We start from the raw sequence: 14,651 nt of genomic DNA, 5'->3' as shown, positions 1-14,651 counted from the left end.
CGTAGAGTGAATCATCCAAACCGAAGAAGGCCTTGGAGAAATCCTTCCCTGTGAAGTGTTTCTAAGAATGGAAGTTAAGTCCATCTAGGGAGGAGTCGAATTCGGAGGGTGGGCTGTTTTACTTTGGCATCCTGCTTTTCCTTTTCCTGCCACTACAACAAAGTTAAGACTCGAGAACGGGTATAGATAATTTCATGAGGAAAAAATAGATAGAAATCCAGGGATAAACAAATGGAGAATGTGTAGAGACATAGGTGTTGTAGTACAAATGGCCAGTAAATCGACTTCTCCCTTTTCTTCTCCAGTACCCTCCTTCTGATAGCACCTCCTTTCTCCAGGAAGGCCATACCAGTGAATCCTCGAGAACATTTGTGGATACCCATCCTGTCAACTAGTTTATGTTTAAAGGAAGATAGTGAGTAGTGCTGTTTAAATTTGGGAGGTGGCGTGCAATTAACTTGTTCCTCCATTGTGTTTTATTTACCTTCTGGTGAAAATGGACACACTTTAATTAGCCAAAAGTGAAAAGGAATCTCTTCGTAATCTGTTATCCAGGGACCATTATAGGTGATTTCAGACAATTATCCCGGGACCATTACAGGTGGTTACAGACAAATACCATAGTGAAGTGATGTGTTACATAAACATTTGGATGGTGCAGTGGTGCAGCTGTGGTGTTCTAGCACTGGTGCAGATACTAGACTTGTGTAGTAATAAGAGGTCCGGAACAGGTGGCTCATTAGATACACAGTAAGCAAGACAGAGATATTCCCTCAAAAGTCCATAAGACACTGAATAAAGGGATAGAGCTTCCAGACTTTATTGGTAGCTGAGAGACTTTAGGCCTGTGATCTTTTTGGTTAGGGATCTTTGTCGTCTTTTTGACTGTTTGATATGTTTAGAGTGTTCCATCCCAAAGGGGGGGGGGGTGTTATACGCAATAACTGGGCTGACCTATGCTGAGTATAAGGGAGGGGTTACCTATTTAGACTTTAATGATTTTTTTTAAACAACTTTATTAAATTATCACTTGTGACATAGGCAAATTTGCATTTATTAATCAAACTGTATTAACAAGTTCACATTTACAAACATTGTACTTCACATATATTGCTATATATCATATAACCTAAGCAACAGTGCATAAATTATTCAATTCCTTCCCTTTTTATAAACAAGAAGCTTCCTTACTAAACCATCACTTACGAAGCAGGCAATCATACATTTATAATAATGAAAACAAGGCCGAGAAGAGATACTCTGCAAGTAAGACCCAGATGCAAGGCAGGAAGCAGTTCAAGTAGACAAAAGATTGCCAGCACCATATTCAGTGTAGAGCATCAAAAAGCATCCAAAAACGCTGATGAGTAAAGTATGTAAACTTTTATTTAAATATAATAAACAATCTCTCTTCTAGATTTTGTAGCATATTTGAGAGACATACTGTACATATATACTCCCATTGTTTCTTTGTGAATTGCTTATCCAGTCTCTCTTTCTAATCCTTTCTAACCTCCTCTGATTAATTCTTATAGCTATCATACATTATTTTATATGATCTACTAAATATTCCTTTTTTAATGGCAGCTTCTGTTCTAGATTCTACTAAAAACTCTATCAATGCTGGTCATTCATTTAAGACCCCCCTACTTCTTTCTGTTTGCCTGTACTCTGATATCAATCTTTGATAGGGTAGGCAGTCTCTAAGCTGCAGTCCAAGTAAATTCTTGGAGTCTTTCCAGTCTATCATCTTTCCCTCCATAGTTATTTACTCCCAATACCTTAGTTCCTTTGCCAGTTTTCTCCAATAAATTACGGCCTCCTCTTGCCTATTGTCAATATCCCTAATTGCAGTCATCCCTGTCGGCAGAATCTCTTTTCTGCATTCCCATGCTGGCTTAGTTCTTAGGATACTTTCTGCTACTTTATAGATATAGTATTCTTTATGACTATTGTTATTCTTAAAGGCCTGCAGCCAAAATCCCAGTCTCTCCTTGTTTCTTGAGCCCCTCCCCCATTTCATCATCATCCCTTTCCACTTTGAATTATACTTTTTTGCTTGTGTTATGTATAGGAGCCTTAACTGTATAGCTCTGAGACATCCCTTCAAATCGGGTAATCCCAGTCCACTCTGCTCTACTGGAAGAATCAGTTTATCCCACTTGACTGTTGCTGTCTTACCCTCCCAGGTAAAGTCCTTCAGCTCTTTATTAATTACTATCCACAACTTTTCCTTTGATTGATAAAAATATGCCTGATCTGTGTATAAGACTAATGGGACTAAAACATTTTAACTGCTTATATCTTACTATCCATATCCCTAAAGCAAAGCTTCCATTTTCTCAGTTTTTGAATTATCTGCTCTTTAGTCTCTTCCCACATATCCTTAGCAGCCACACCAGAATCATGTTTAATTCATACTCCTAAATACTTCATTTTATCATGTCCCCATAAATATGGATATTGCAGAATCAATTCATAGGTGGGTACATAATTTACCACTATTGCCTCTGTTTTAGCTTCATTAATTTTGTATCTTGAAAAGATTTGAAACTTTCTCAAAATGTTCTACAATACTGTAATGTCTCTTTCTAGTTTTATCAGCGTAAAATTATATCATCTGCAAATAGAGCCAGCTTTTTTTGACTACCATCCCAATTATATCCTTAAATTTCTGAGTCCCTTATTTTATTTGCAGTAGTTCTAAATATAATGCAAATAACAAAGAGGAGAGAGGAGACCCCTGCCTGGTTCGTCTGTTCAAGCAGAAAGTATCAGAGAGGACCCCACCCACTTTAATTTTCACCTATGATCCCTCATATATCCTCCTAATTAACCTCCTAATTTTTTCAGGAAATGCAAATGGTTCCATTGCCCTGCTGATAAAGCCCCATCTCTGTCAGATGCTTTCCCTGCATCAAGACTTACCAACAACAATGGTCTTTTCTTACATTCTGCTTCCCTCTGGATCTTCAGTGTTCTGTTAATATTGTCAAATGTTTGCCTCCCCTCCACAAAACCACACTGATGCATATCTATCAAATTTGGCATAACTTTGCCATTCTGTTAGCAATTATAGACATGAACACTTTGTAATCATGGTTTAGTGTTGAAATGGGCCTGTATGAAGCTGGATATTTTGTATCTTTGCCCTCTTTAGGTCGTACAGCTACCACTGCTTTCTGCCAGGATGTTGGTACTCTTCCTCTTAAAATACTGTTAAATAAAACCTTTCCAGATCTTTATCAGTTTTTTCCCTTCTAGCTTTCAAGCTTCCACAGGAATACCATCTGTTCCTGGGGACTTTCCTGTAGATTGGTTATACATCACAATTTTTATCTCATCTTCTCCTAACCATTAGTAATTGAGCGTCATCGACCTCTAACCTTGGCATATTTAATTTTTACATAAACATTTTCATTTTTTATGTTTTCTTGATTTCCATATTTCTCTGCTTTATAGAGACTTTCATATAATTTCCAAAATATTTCTAGTACCTCTACAGGATCTCTTGTTACCTTCCTTGTTATAGGCTCCCTAAGCTTAGTGACAACCCTTTCTACTCTCTGTTGCCTGAGTCGTTGTGCTAAAAGGTTTTTGTGCTGTAGTGTTATCAAAATCAGTTGCTTAACAGCAATCTTTCTAAACTCGTGTATATTATTGAGGTAATCCCTTAGTTTCTGCCTAGCATCCTGCAGTTGATCCTCTACTTGTTCTGTGAGATTCCCCCTATTCTGTAATACTTTAACATTTGTCAGTTCCTCTAAATAATTCTTGTTACTTCTTAACCATAGCTCCCTTTGTTTTATTTCCACCCTATTTTTAAACTCCACTTTAATTTTATCCCACTCCCTAGCTATATTTTCAGAAGTAATTTCTATCCTGTCAAGTAGCTCCTGAATAATCTCCACTACTCACTCCTTAAATTCCTCTCTTTTCAACAGATAGGTGGGAAAGCACCAATGTCTCATTTTTATTTCATTACTCTGTGTTTTTGTTTTAGTTATTATTGGCACATGATCTGAAGTAGTTATTGGGTGCATATCAAGAAGACCTTCAATTAAATGCACATGTTCCTGTGAAATGTAAATTCTCTCTAATCTAGCCTAGCTCAGTTTTTATATCTTGGGGAATAATACGTAAATTCATTCTGAAGTCCTGTTACTGAATTCCATCTTACCAGCCAAATATTTTCATAAATTTCTTCAAAAATCTACCCTCTTTTGTTATATTTTCCCTTCTGCACCCCCCAGACACATCTTCACTGCTGCAAATCAAATTCCATTCCCCACCTATAAGTAATATTCCTTGCTGAAAAATGATTATTTGTCCCAGAATTTTCTTAAACTCCATTATAGCAGTTTTAGGTGGGATATAAATACATGCCAGTGTAGTCTTTCTCCCTTGCCATTAGCCCCGTAGCACTACAAATCTGCCATTATTGTCTTTTGTAGCCTCTTCTATCACTATTGTAGCTCCTCTTGAAATTAGTATAAGTACTCCTGTTTTCCTTTGTCCCAGATATTTCAATAAATAGCCATCCTGGAAAACTTTCTTTATCAAATTCACGTGTTATGTTGTTTCCAGTTGTATCTCTTGTAACGTAGCTATTTGCACTCTGCATTTTTAATATAGTTCACTATTCTTTAGTTTATTTATTTGTGAGACCATTGACATTTAAAGACATTACAGAAAGCATAATTTTATTAAAACGTTATTATTCCCACCTTTTATGTATAGCACCTTTTTTGTTAAATGTCTAGTTCCAGCTTTTGTGTTACATGCATACACTGATTGGCAGGATGAACTTTTATATAGTTGTTTCTTGTCATATCCATTTGAGCCTATGTTACATCTTACAAAACTTTTTGTTTTATTGAAGGCCCTCAAACAAAAAAGCAGATAAACCCCCGGGTTTATATCATAAGTTTGAAGTCTGAAAACTTCGAATCTCATATGATTGACATCATATGAGCAAAGTTTTCAAACATCGAAAGTTTCAGCGGAGATTGCCGTAGTGAATATTTCCCTTCACTTCAATGTAGTATGATCTTGGAGTTGGTATATTTAAGTAACGGGGGGTGTGGGCTGCAGGGGGGCTTGCCCCCTGCATAGAGCATTCAGGTAGTTTTTTTTGTTTTTAGTTTGTTTATATTTTAAGTTCATTGTTTGAAAACTTCTCTCATATGGAGTCGATGATATGAGATTCGAAGTTTTCAGAATTCGAACTTATAATATAGACCCAAACCCCCAATACCCCCCTAAAACATATTGATTTAATACTAACACAGAAAACTATGTACATCTTCAAATACTGAAGTTTTACCCTCCTAAAAGGAACAAATGTCCCAAACTAACAGCCACACTCATAGACTCGACTTAACATAAAAAAAGGTTATCCATGCTAAGACGCAAGGTGCAGTCTATTCTTCTACTAAGTGCTGTTTTTGTCGTATCATTATACCTCTCCCTGCTGGGAAAACCCTGAATGCTTTCAGAGAACATTATCTCCTAGCCAGTTTCTTTTTTCTTTTTTTTTTTTCTTTCCCCAGCCAGTCACTCTCCAACAGACTGTAACCAGATGTTCTTCGTGTTTCACTGTTGCAGTCATCACACATGGGTTATCTGCCTGCAGGTAGCCCTCAGTCGCCCCGAATACCAGAGACTTAGTATTTCTGCATTGGATGCTGTTGATTCTTCCATGATGTCTGGTCGTCAGGGGTATAAAAACAGGGAGCCGATGCCATTACATCAGTCTTTCTTGCCGAGGAGGAGCTCGAAGCAGTTCGCAAGTGCCGGTCGGCCGCTGCCTGAATTTTTTGTTTTCGAGTTGAATAATCCTGAAGTCTTCTAAATCTAAGTACCCCTTTGGGGATCCTCTTTTCTTGCTCTAATCGATGTCAGAAAAAGTTAACAATTGTCTTGCCTGTGGAAAGCAAATACCTCACAGAGATTTTCATTCTTACTGCGTCACCTGATTAGGCCCAGAACACAACGTCCCTCACTGTCGGTTTTGTGCCTTGTTTAACGCCTGAACCATTCGTCGTTGGGCTATCTTTGTCACTAAATTGTTTCGCTCTCGATTTCTGTATTCTGAAATGGCTTCGATAAGCCATCTGACTGCTGATCTTCTGAAAAAACATAAAGATAAAGTCAGAGACAGACCGCATAGATCCAAAACTGCCGACGCCGCTTCCGTTAAGCTAGTCGCCAGTCCGCCGGTACTCGGTGAGGCGCCTTTGCAGCCCCTGATGCCTGCTTCTATAGATTCGCAGGCCTCTGCTGAGACCCATTCGGAATCCGGTATGCTGCGAAATGCTTCTTCGACTATGGAACCAGCAGATGTCTCTACCTTAAATGGGTCTGGAGCCGCTGTGCAGGCACCGGCGTCTGACGGAGTTTTTCGTCCTACCAATGTTCGAATCAAACTGACTTCTTTTTTAACCAAAACTACTGAGTTTCTTAGGCCCAGAGTACATACTATGCCTAGAAAACTGATGACCAAAGCACATGCTCAGGCACCCATGCCACAAAAACAAATGCTTAGAATGGCTGAAGACCTTGTTACGCTGATTAGGGGAAGCCAACCTTCCCCAGCTAAGCGGCAAAGACTCCAGTCCCCTTCAGGTTCTACAGACAAGGAGTCCAATGACTCTGACCTTTCTGATTACGAAGACATGCCCTTATCCACCTATGAGGATTCAGATGCAGAGGAATCCATTCCCTCTGCCTCCCCTCCAGAGGATTTCTCTTTTGGTGAAACCTTGCCTACTTTAAGAGAGCATTTCCATTGGGAATGCCAAGACTATCCTCAGTCCAAAAAGAGACTCAGAGAATTTTTAGAGTTGCCTCAGCACAGGCCTTTAGCTATACCCCTGTCCTGGATGTTGTGGATGATGTTTTCATGGAATCCAGTCTTACTCCAGATACTTTACCTCCAGCCCCTAGGAAACCAGACAGGTACTACAGAGTACCCAATTCTCACAAGTTTCTTTTCAAGAATCCTACTGCTGATTCAGAGATCATTTCCAAGGAACCTAAAAGTATTAAGGCTACTACAGCCAAGAATCCTATCCCTTTGGACAGGGATTCCGGAGCTTTTGGACAGATGGGATAAGAAGGTATATACTTCTGCAACTCTTGCTAGCAAGGCATTGAATTGCCAGTTTTTTTATATTATGGAACTTATTAAACAAAAAGTGGTAATTTTTCCAGATTGTGCAGAAAACAAAGAATTGCAGGAGCTTATGCACTCGGCAATCCAAGTTAGTAAGCATACTTTGCAGTGTGGCTTTGATGCCCTGGAAGCATCTTGCAGGGCAGCAGTCATTGGCTCTGTACTGAGAAGACATGCTTGGCTGAAGGAGCAGGCCTTGCCAGATCATGTCAAATCTAAATTACTAGACGCTCCTTTAAATAAGGACTGTTTGTTCGTCACCAAAACAGAAGAAGTTCTTAAAAAGATGGAAGAAAAGGCTAAATCTATGCAAACTGTTAAAGAATTCCTACATGTGCAACCACCTAGATTCAGTAGGCATTGCCCTTCAAAACACTGGTCCTTTCCAGCCCCCTCCAGGCCTTCCCAAACAAGACCCAGGCTAAACAAACCACCCAGACTGCAGTCTCAGGGTATGCAGAGATCTAAGCAATGGAGCACCCCCACCCCTAGAGCAGGGAGTGGTAAGCCACCTCCTTATTGAAAAAGCTCACAATAACTTCTCAACTCTGCTTCCCAGCCCTGCCCAATTGCTTGTGTCCCTAAGAGGAAAACTTGCCCTTTATGCAAAAAACTGGATGTCCATCACTCAGGACCGATGGGTTGTCAACATTGTAACCCAGGGTACTAATTTTATTTCCATTCACTGCCAACCCCAAGCAGGTTTCCAGACCTTCCTCCAAACCAGTGGGCAGGGGCTCAAAACCAAGTACTTTCCCTGCTCAATATCAGAGCTATTCAGCCTGTTCTATTAGAACAGAGAGGTCAAGGATTCTACCCCAGACTATTCCTGGTACCTAGGAAAGAGGGCTCTTGGTGCCCAATCCTGGATCTTCCAATTCTCAACATCTTCCTGATGGTACCAAAATTCAAGATGCTTACCCTGCAACAGCTTTTCCCTATGTTAGCCAAGGATGCCTGGTTAGTCACCCTAGACTTAAAAGATGCCTGTCTGTACATCCGCATAAGGGAGTCATGCAGGAAATATCTACGTTTCAGGGCAGGGTCTATGCATTATCAGTTCTCTGCACTTCCCTTTGGCTTATCTACTGCGCCCAGGGTATTCACAAAATGCCTGGCTCCAGCCATTGCATACTGCAGGCAGAGAAATATCCAAATTTACCCATACTTGGATGACTGCCTGATTCAGACAAACAGTCAGGAGTTGCTGCTTCAGCACCTGACTTTTGTAAAAAGCCTTCTAACTTCATTGGGGTACACCATCAATGAAAAGAAATCACAACTGGTACCCAGTCAAAAGATTGTATTCCTGGGAGCAAGCTTGGACACAACTTCCCAGATGGAATTCCTCACTTCAGAAAAACAGGTCTATCTCACAGACTACTTCAAACAAATGACCACCAGAACCCAGCTATCTGCAAAAAAAATACTGCAAGCCCTAGGGTTCATGGCCTCATGTATTCTGCTAATTCCATATGCAAGACAGCATATCAGGAAACTTCAATGGTACTTAAAAAGTCTTTGGTGCCAGCATTCTCAGGACCTGGAAACAGTCATTCCTATCATACCCTGTCTAAGGACAGAGTTCCTTTGGTGGGTAGAAGCATGCAACCACAACAAGGGATTTTACTCAACTCCATGCCGCCCACTCCCTAACCAAAGATGCATCAGATTATGCATGGGGGGCTCACTTGGCGGGCAAATTTATTCAGGGCCACTGGAGGCCAAGGCAAATTATCCTGCACATCAATCAAAAAGAGATGCTAACTGTACAGAATGCCCTGACACATTTCAGATACCTACTCTTTCCAGGACAACTGCTGATAAAAGCAGACAACACCACAGTTATGTGGTACATCAACAAGCAGGAGGGAACCCATTCTTACCCACTCTGCAGGTTAGCCATGGCCCTATGGAACAGGGCCTTGGACAACAAAGTTAATCTACAAGCTAAATTCCTGCCAGGCAAACAAAATTCACTGGCAGACGACTTCAGCAGAAATTTCCTAGACCCACACGAGTGGAAATTGGAGCCCAGCACCTTCAACCTTCTGATCCAGAAATGGGGGACCCCAGAGGCAGATCTCTTTGCCTCCCCCGACAACCACCAGTTAAGCAAATTCTGCACCAGGAAACTCACAGCAGGGCTTGGAAGGTGGATGCCCTATCCTTTCAATGGGAAAACCTCTCAGTCTGTGCCTTTCCCCCTCTGCCCCTTATCTCAAGCGTATTACTCAAGATAAAACAAGGTAGGCCAAGGACAATTCTGATTGCCCTGGACTGGCCACACCAGCACTGGTACCCACTCCTGCGCAGCCTGACAACGGTGCCACCCTGGCACCTACATCACACCCCAACCCTACTTTCTCAGCAGGAGGGACAGATTTTGCATCCACAATTGCAAACCCTAAATCTTGCAGCCTGGCTTATTCCTTAAATACTCCACCGGCAACCCTAAGCAAGCAGGTGATGGATATTATCCTTGAAGCCAGAAGGCCCAGTACTAGGAAATCCTATGCTGAAAAGTGGAAAATGTATTATTCTTGGATTCAATCTAAAGGAAAGGACACAGCACTGCCCTCCTTACCTCTAATCCTGGATTACCTAGCAGAACTACTGCACAGAGGCCTATCCTTCTCCTCCATTAAGATCCATGCCTCTGCCATTTCAGCTCATTACAATACTGAGCCACCTCTATTCTCTCACACTCTCATCAAACAGTTCCTGAGAGAGGCAGACAACTTCAGGCCACCAAGGAGAGCACCCACCCCTGCTTGGGACCTTAACTTTATTCTGGAAAAGCTCATGCATCCCCCTTTGAACCTGCTGCTTCAGCAGAGTTAAAATTCCTCTCTTGGAAAACAGCTTTGCTTCTAGCCATCACTTCAGCTAGAAGAGTGTCTGAGTTACAAGCACTGATGGCTGTCCTTCATTATTTTCCATGTTGACAGGGTTTCCCTCAGAACTAACCCTCCCTTTATGCCTAAAGTGTGGTGTCCAGTGTGGCTCTCAACCAATCCATCCATTTGCCAACCTTCATCCCTACCTCAAAATAAAGGGGAAAGGTCCTGTACTCTTTGGACGTGCACAGACAGCTCAGGTTCTACCTTGATAGGACTAAGCCTTTCAGAAAATCTGACCAGCTGCTAGTCAGCTTTGCAACAGGGGCAGAGGGTAAGGCCATTTCAAAACAAAGCATTTCCAAATGGATAGCACATTGCATCCATTTCTGCTACAAGCACCATGGAAAACCAACCCCTCAGAGGGTCAGAACACATTCCACTAGAGCTACATCTACCTCTACAGCATTTCTCAAGGGAGTCCCTACAAGGAACATACTGGAAGCTGCTACCTGAAGTTCTGTACTCACCTTCACCAAGCATTACCACCTGCCTATGTTTTCCAAATCCAGGGCAAGATTTGCTACAGCAGTTTTATAAGGCCTACTAGCCAGCCCTAATTCTTCTTGACTACCTCCACCCTTCCTCAGCTTTGGGAATCAACCCAAGTGTGATGACTGCAGCAGTGAAACATGAAGAACATAGTGCAGTTGTGTACACTTACCATAAATGTAGATGTTTGAGTGTATTCACTGTTGCAGTCCTGGTTTCACTCCCTCCAGCCCCCCTGGTTTTCTCTATCTCTTTATCTCTCCTCTCTATGGCTATTCCTACTGGTATTGGTATTTACTTTTTACTGGTGGTGTTTTCCCCACCATATACTACCTCCCTATTTGGGGGTTCCTGACATTTGGGGCAAGAAAAACTGATGTAATGGCGTTGGCTGCCTGTTTTTATACCCCTGATGACCTGACGTCATGGAAGAAGTGACAGCATCCGACGCAGAAATACTAAGTATCTGGCATTCGGGCTGACTGAGGGCTACCTGCAGGCAGGGAACCCAAATGTGATGACTGCAACAGTGAATACACTCGAACATCTACATTTATGGTAAGTGTACACAACTGTACTTTTCTTTTTATCAGATCATCTCCATGGAGACATGAGAACCAGACAGCCAATTTATCATCATCTGGTTGTCTCCATGGAGACATGAGAACCAGACAGTCAGTTTGTGTTTATCAGATTGCTTCCGTGGAGAAATGTGGGCCAGGTACAGAATTTCTGCTAGGCTTACATTCATTTGCCAGAAAAAATCCTCATAATATTTAGTGTTCTTTTTCATTTAAGACAAAAATAGAAAACCTCCCTCAAGGAACTAACTGTTATGTAAACCACACAAGGTAGTACTCTCAAAGAACATTTCAGCACAGAAACACGACCAATGCAAAAAACAAAAGAAACCAAAGCCCTTTTATTGACAAAATACAGGTGAGCGCTTTCACACAACTAAGAGTGCTTCTTCAGAAAATAAAATCAAACTTTTCCAAACACATTTAAGTACAAAAATCACAAATGCAATCATCCAATAAGCTAATACAAAACTTTAAATCAACCATATGTCATTAACAACCAATAAAATCATTTAAATAAATCTCTGGCTTTCAGAGTAGGTCTTAAAGAGACCTTCCCATTGAATCCAGGCATCTTATCAGCTTGCATTCTAATTTTCCTGTGTAACTCCTGGCTTTCAGTAAAGTTCTTATAATCACCTATTCTAATACCTCTATTTAACCTCTCAGTAACTGTAAAGTTAAGAAAGTGGGCACTATCAAATTCTAACACATTTAGCTGCACACTTCTAGTATCTCTGGTGCATATGCAGTAAACATGCTCTCTGACTCGTTCCATCACGGAGCGATCATTTTCCCAACATAAAGACAATCACAGGCATGACATCTCACAAGATAGACAACATCTACAGTATTGCAGTCAGCCTGTACATTACACCTGAATATCTCCCTGTCTGTGGGTGAGTAAAGGTATTAGACCTATCGATGTAAACTTTAAGGCTGCATTTGTTACAGCATTGCATACCAGGTACATCACTAACATGAGCCCTCTCCTGATTATAGGTCTTATAATATAGCTGTCTTTTTAAAGTCTTCTTATTTTTATAAACAAAGCCCAGTCTATCCCCTACCAGTTCACTAATACATTCATCCATCTGTAGAATGGGCCAGTTACTCTACTTGTATCACAGACCATGCTGACATCACTAGTATAATCTAGAGAGTCTGGAACCTTGAGTAATAATAATCAGAATCTACATTATCCCTATCAGAACTTCTGCGCAGAGAGTAGTATGGTTGTGCCCTACCCCCCTTTAAAACTGATGCTTCACAACACATCTTGTCAACCTCCTTGAGGTTATAACCCCTCTAGAAAATCACCCCTTAGAACCTGTAAATTCTGCTGAAATCCTGCCTCCAAGCTGCTCAATATGGACGTTCGCATCCATTGTCCTTTAAGGATATTCCTGAAGATGTATCCAGGGTGCATACTATTACGTTGTAACATGGCATTCCGCCTACAGGGTTTCCTGTATAAGTCAGTGTTCATTAAAAAATAGATGAATGTTTAATACTGAGAGAGGTGAAAGTATTTGCAGATAGTTGCATCCCTGACCGCCTTATTGCTTACATATAAAATACATACCTTTCAACTGTACATATTTTCAAAGAATGTCCATATTTTTGCTTCAAATTTTTGGTCTCTTTGTTATAAAATTGTTGTTATCTAGCAACATTGGCAAATTATTGAGGGTTGAAGTCACAAAATAATGACATACACTTGAATTTCAGACTTTGAACCCTACAGAAAATTCATGTTAATGCAAAACTTGTTATTCTGTCAATTTCCTAAGTTTGTAAGAGCAATATTTAAAAAGTGTCCCTATTTTTGGACCTTTTTCCCCCTATTATTTATGGCTTTGTCCAGATTTCTTGCTCAAAGTGGTTGAGAGGTATGATTAAATATAATAATGCACATTAATTGATGGGTAGCCAGTGTATTTTTCTTAAGGCTGAAATCAGTTAACTGAGAGCATGCAAGCTGTGTTTCACATGGGAAGGAAATGAAGCTAAGACAAGGACATTTGGTAACTGTACATTGGGAACGCAGACTGTAGCTTGCTCTTTCAACATGAATAAACTTAACTTTAGGATAAGTAAAGCCTGTGAGTGTAGCTGTCTGTTTAGAGCATCTACCCCTATATGGAGGAGTAGCTTCCCTTTTTGGTAAGTGTATACAGTTGTATGTATTTACTGCAAGCTGAAGGGGTTGGGGTTTCAAAATGTATTTAGTTTATTGTTTCTTGAGTTCTTTTAATTTTAGCAAAATGTCTGGAAAAATCTGGCATCAGTTCAAATGAAGATGAGAAGCAGCAGCTGCATACAAGATCAGCCTGCTAGGCTTTAATATGTGCATGTAAATAGCAAGATGGAAACGGTTTACCTTTAAAATGTCGAAGGCACATACTCGAATGTGCACACCGCTGAAATGTTTCTGCGAAAGCTGTACTGCCAAATCTTCCGAACCTCGAAAAAACATTGAACTTTGACATTCCTGACCACACCACACCTACAGACAAGCGCTAACACGTGTCAAAAAAGGGGCAAATTTTGTGGTTCAGAACATTGGCATTCGAGGTTTTGAGAAGGCACAGTTCGATGTTCTCGGAAGTAGTTCTGTTGTGGCCATCAGCATTTTGAAGGTAAACTGATGGAAACATGTATTTAATTGAACTGTCATGCAAAATATGTGAAAGTAATAGCTTCTTACCGGAAAGAACTACTTTATCAGTTGTATCATGGAATGCTAGTGTCACTGCAGGTATAGACAAAAAGCAAAGAGTACAGAGTTATATTAAGATGTGTAGGTTGCAAAGAGCAGTGTTATGGGAGACACGTTTGGATAGAAATGAGCATGTGAATTTGGCAAAGAAAGGCTTTCAGAATGGATATTCAGTAGAGTATATGAGAGAAAAGAAAATGGAGAGGAAGTAATACTGATTGAGGGAGGGGAAGACAGACAGTAATGGTAGATTTGTGGTAATAGGTTATTAGCAGGGAAGGAGATTAAGTCTTACATTTATTTATTTTCCACAGAAAGGCATATTATTTATGCATAGGGACTGCAACCTGATTTGCTGTAGAGAGGATGCATTAGGGTGACCCAGTAGGGTAAATGTAATAAAAGAGAGTAGATTTCTGAAGAAATAAATGAGAATATTTGCAATGGAAGATGTAAATTTACTAGCAGGAGCTTAGGCAGAATTTACATATTATTCCCCAAAGTAACAATAATTGGGCTAGACTTCATAAAAATTACATTTCGCAGGAGCAGCTTTGAAACACATCCAGTAACTATTTCAGATCATGCATCAATAAATTAAAACATGAAGATGCAAGGCAATGAAGTACAAATGAGGCACTGGCACTTTCTTATTTGTTGCTTAAAAGAGATGTATTTAAGGAGTGGATAGTGGGAGTGATTTGAGCATTGTAACGGAGGATTGACATTTCTTCAGAATGGATAGCTAGGGAATGTTAAAGTATGCTCAGAATTAGAAA

General features: G+C 40.4%; 1 protein-coding gene across 2 annotated transcripts in view; it reads left to right on the top strand.

The window, feature by feature from the left end:
* Window positions 1-14,651, top strand: part of TPCN1 (two pore segment channel 1) — a 1,721,246-nt gene that overhangs the window by 717,407 nt on the left and 989,188 nt on the right. The window lies entirely within an intron of this gene.

The sequence above is a fragment of the Protopterus annectens genome, chromosome 4.part0, assembly GCF_019279795.1.
Source record: "Protopterus annectens isolate FY-2018-M chromosome 4.part0, PAN1.0, whole genome shotgun sequence".
In the NCBI taxonomy this organism is placed as follows: domain Eukaryota; kingdom Metazoa; phylum Chordata; order Ceratodontiformes; family Protopteridae; genus Protopterus; species Protopterus annectens.
The sequence above is the reverse complement of the archived record's forward strand: the minus strand, read 5'-3'. Positions and strand labels throughout refer to the sequence as shown.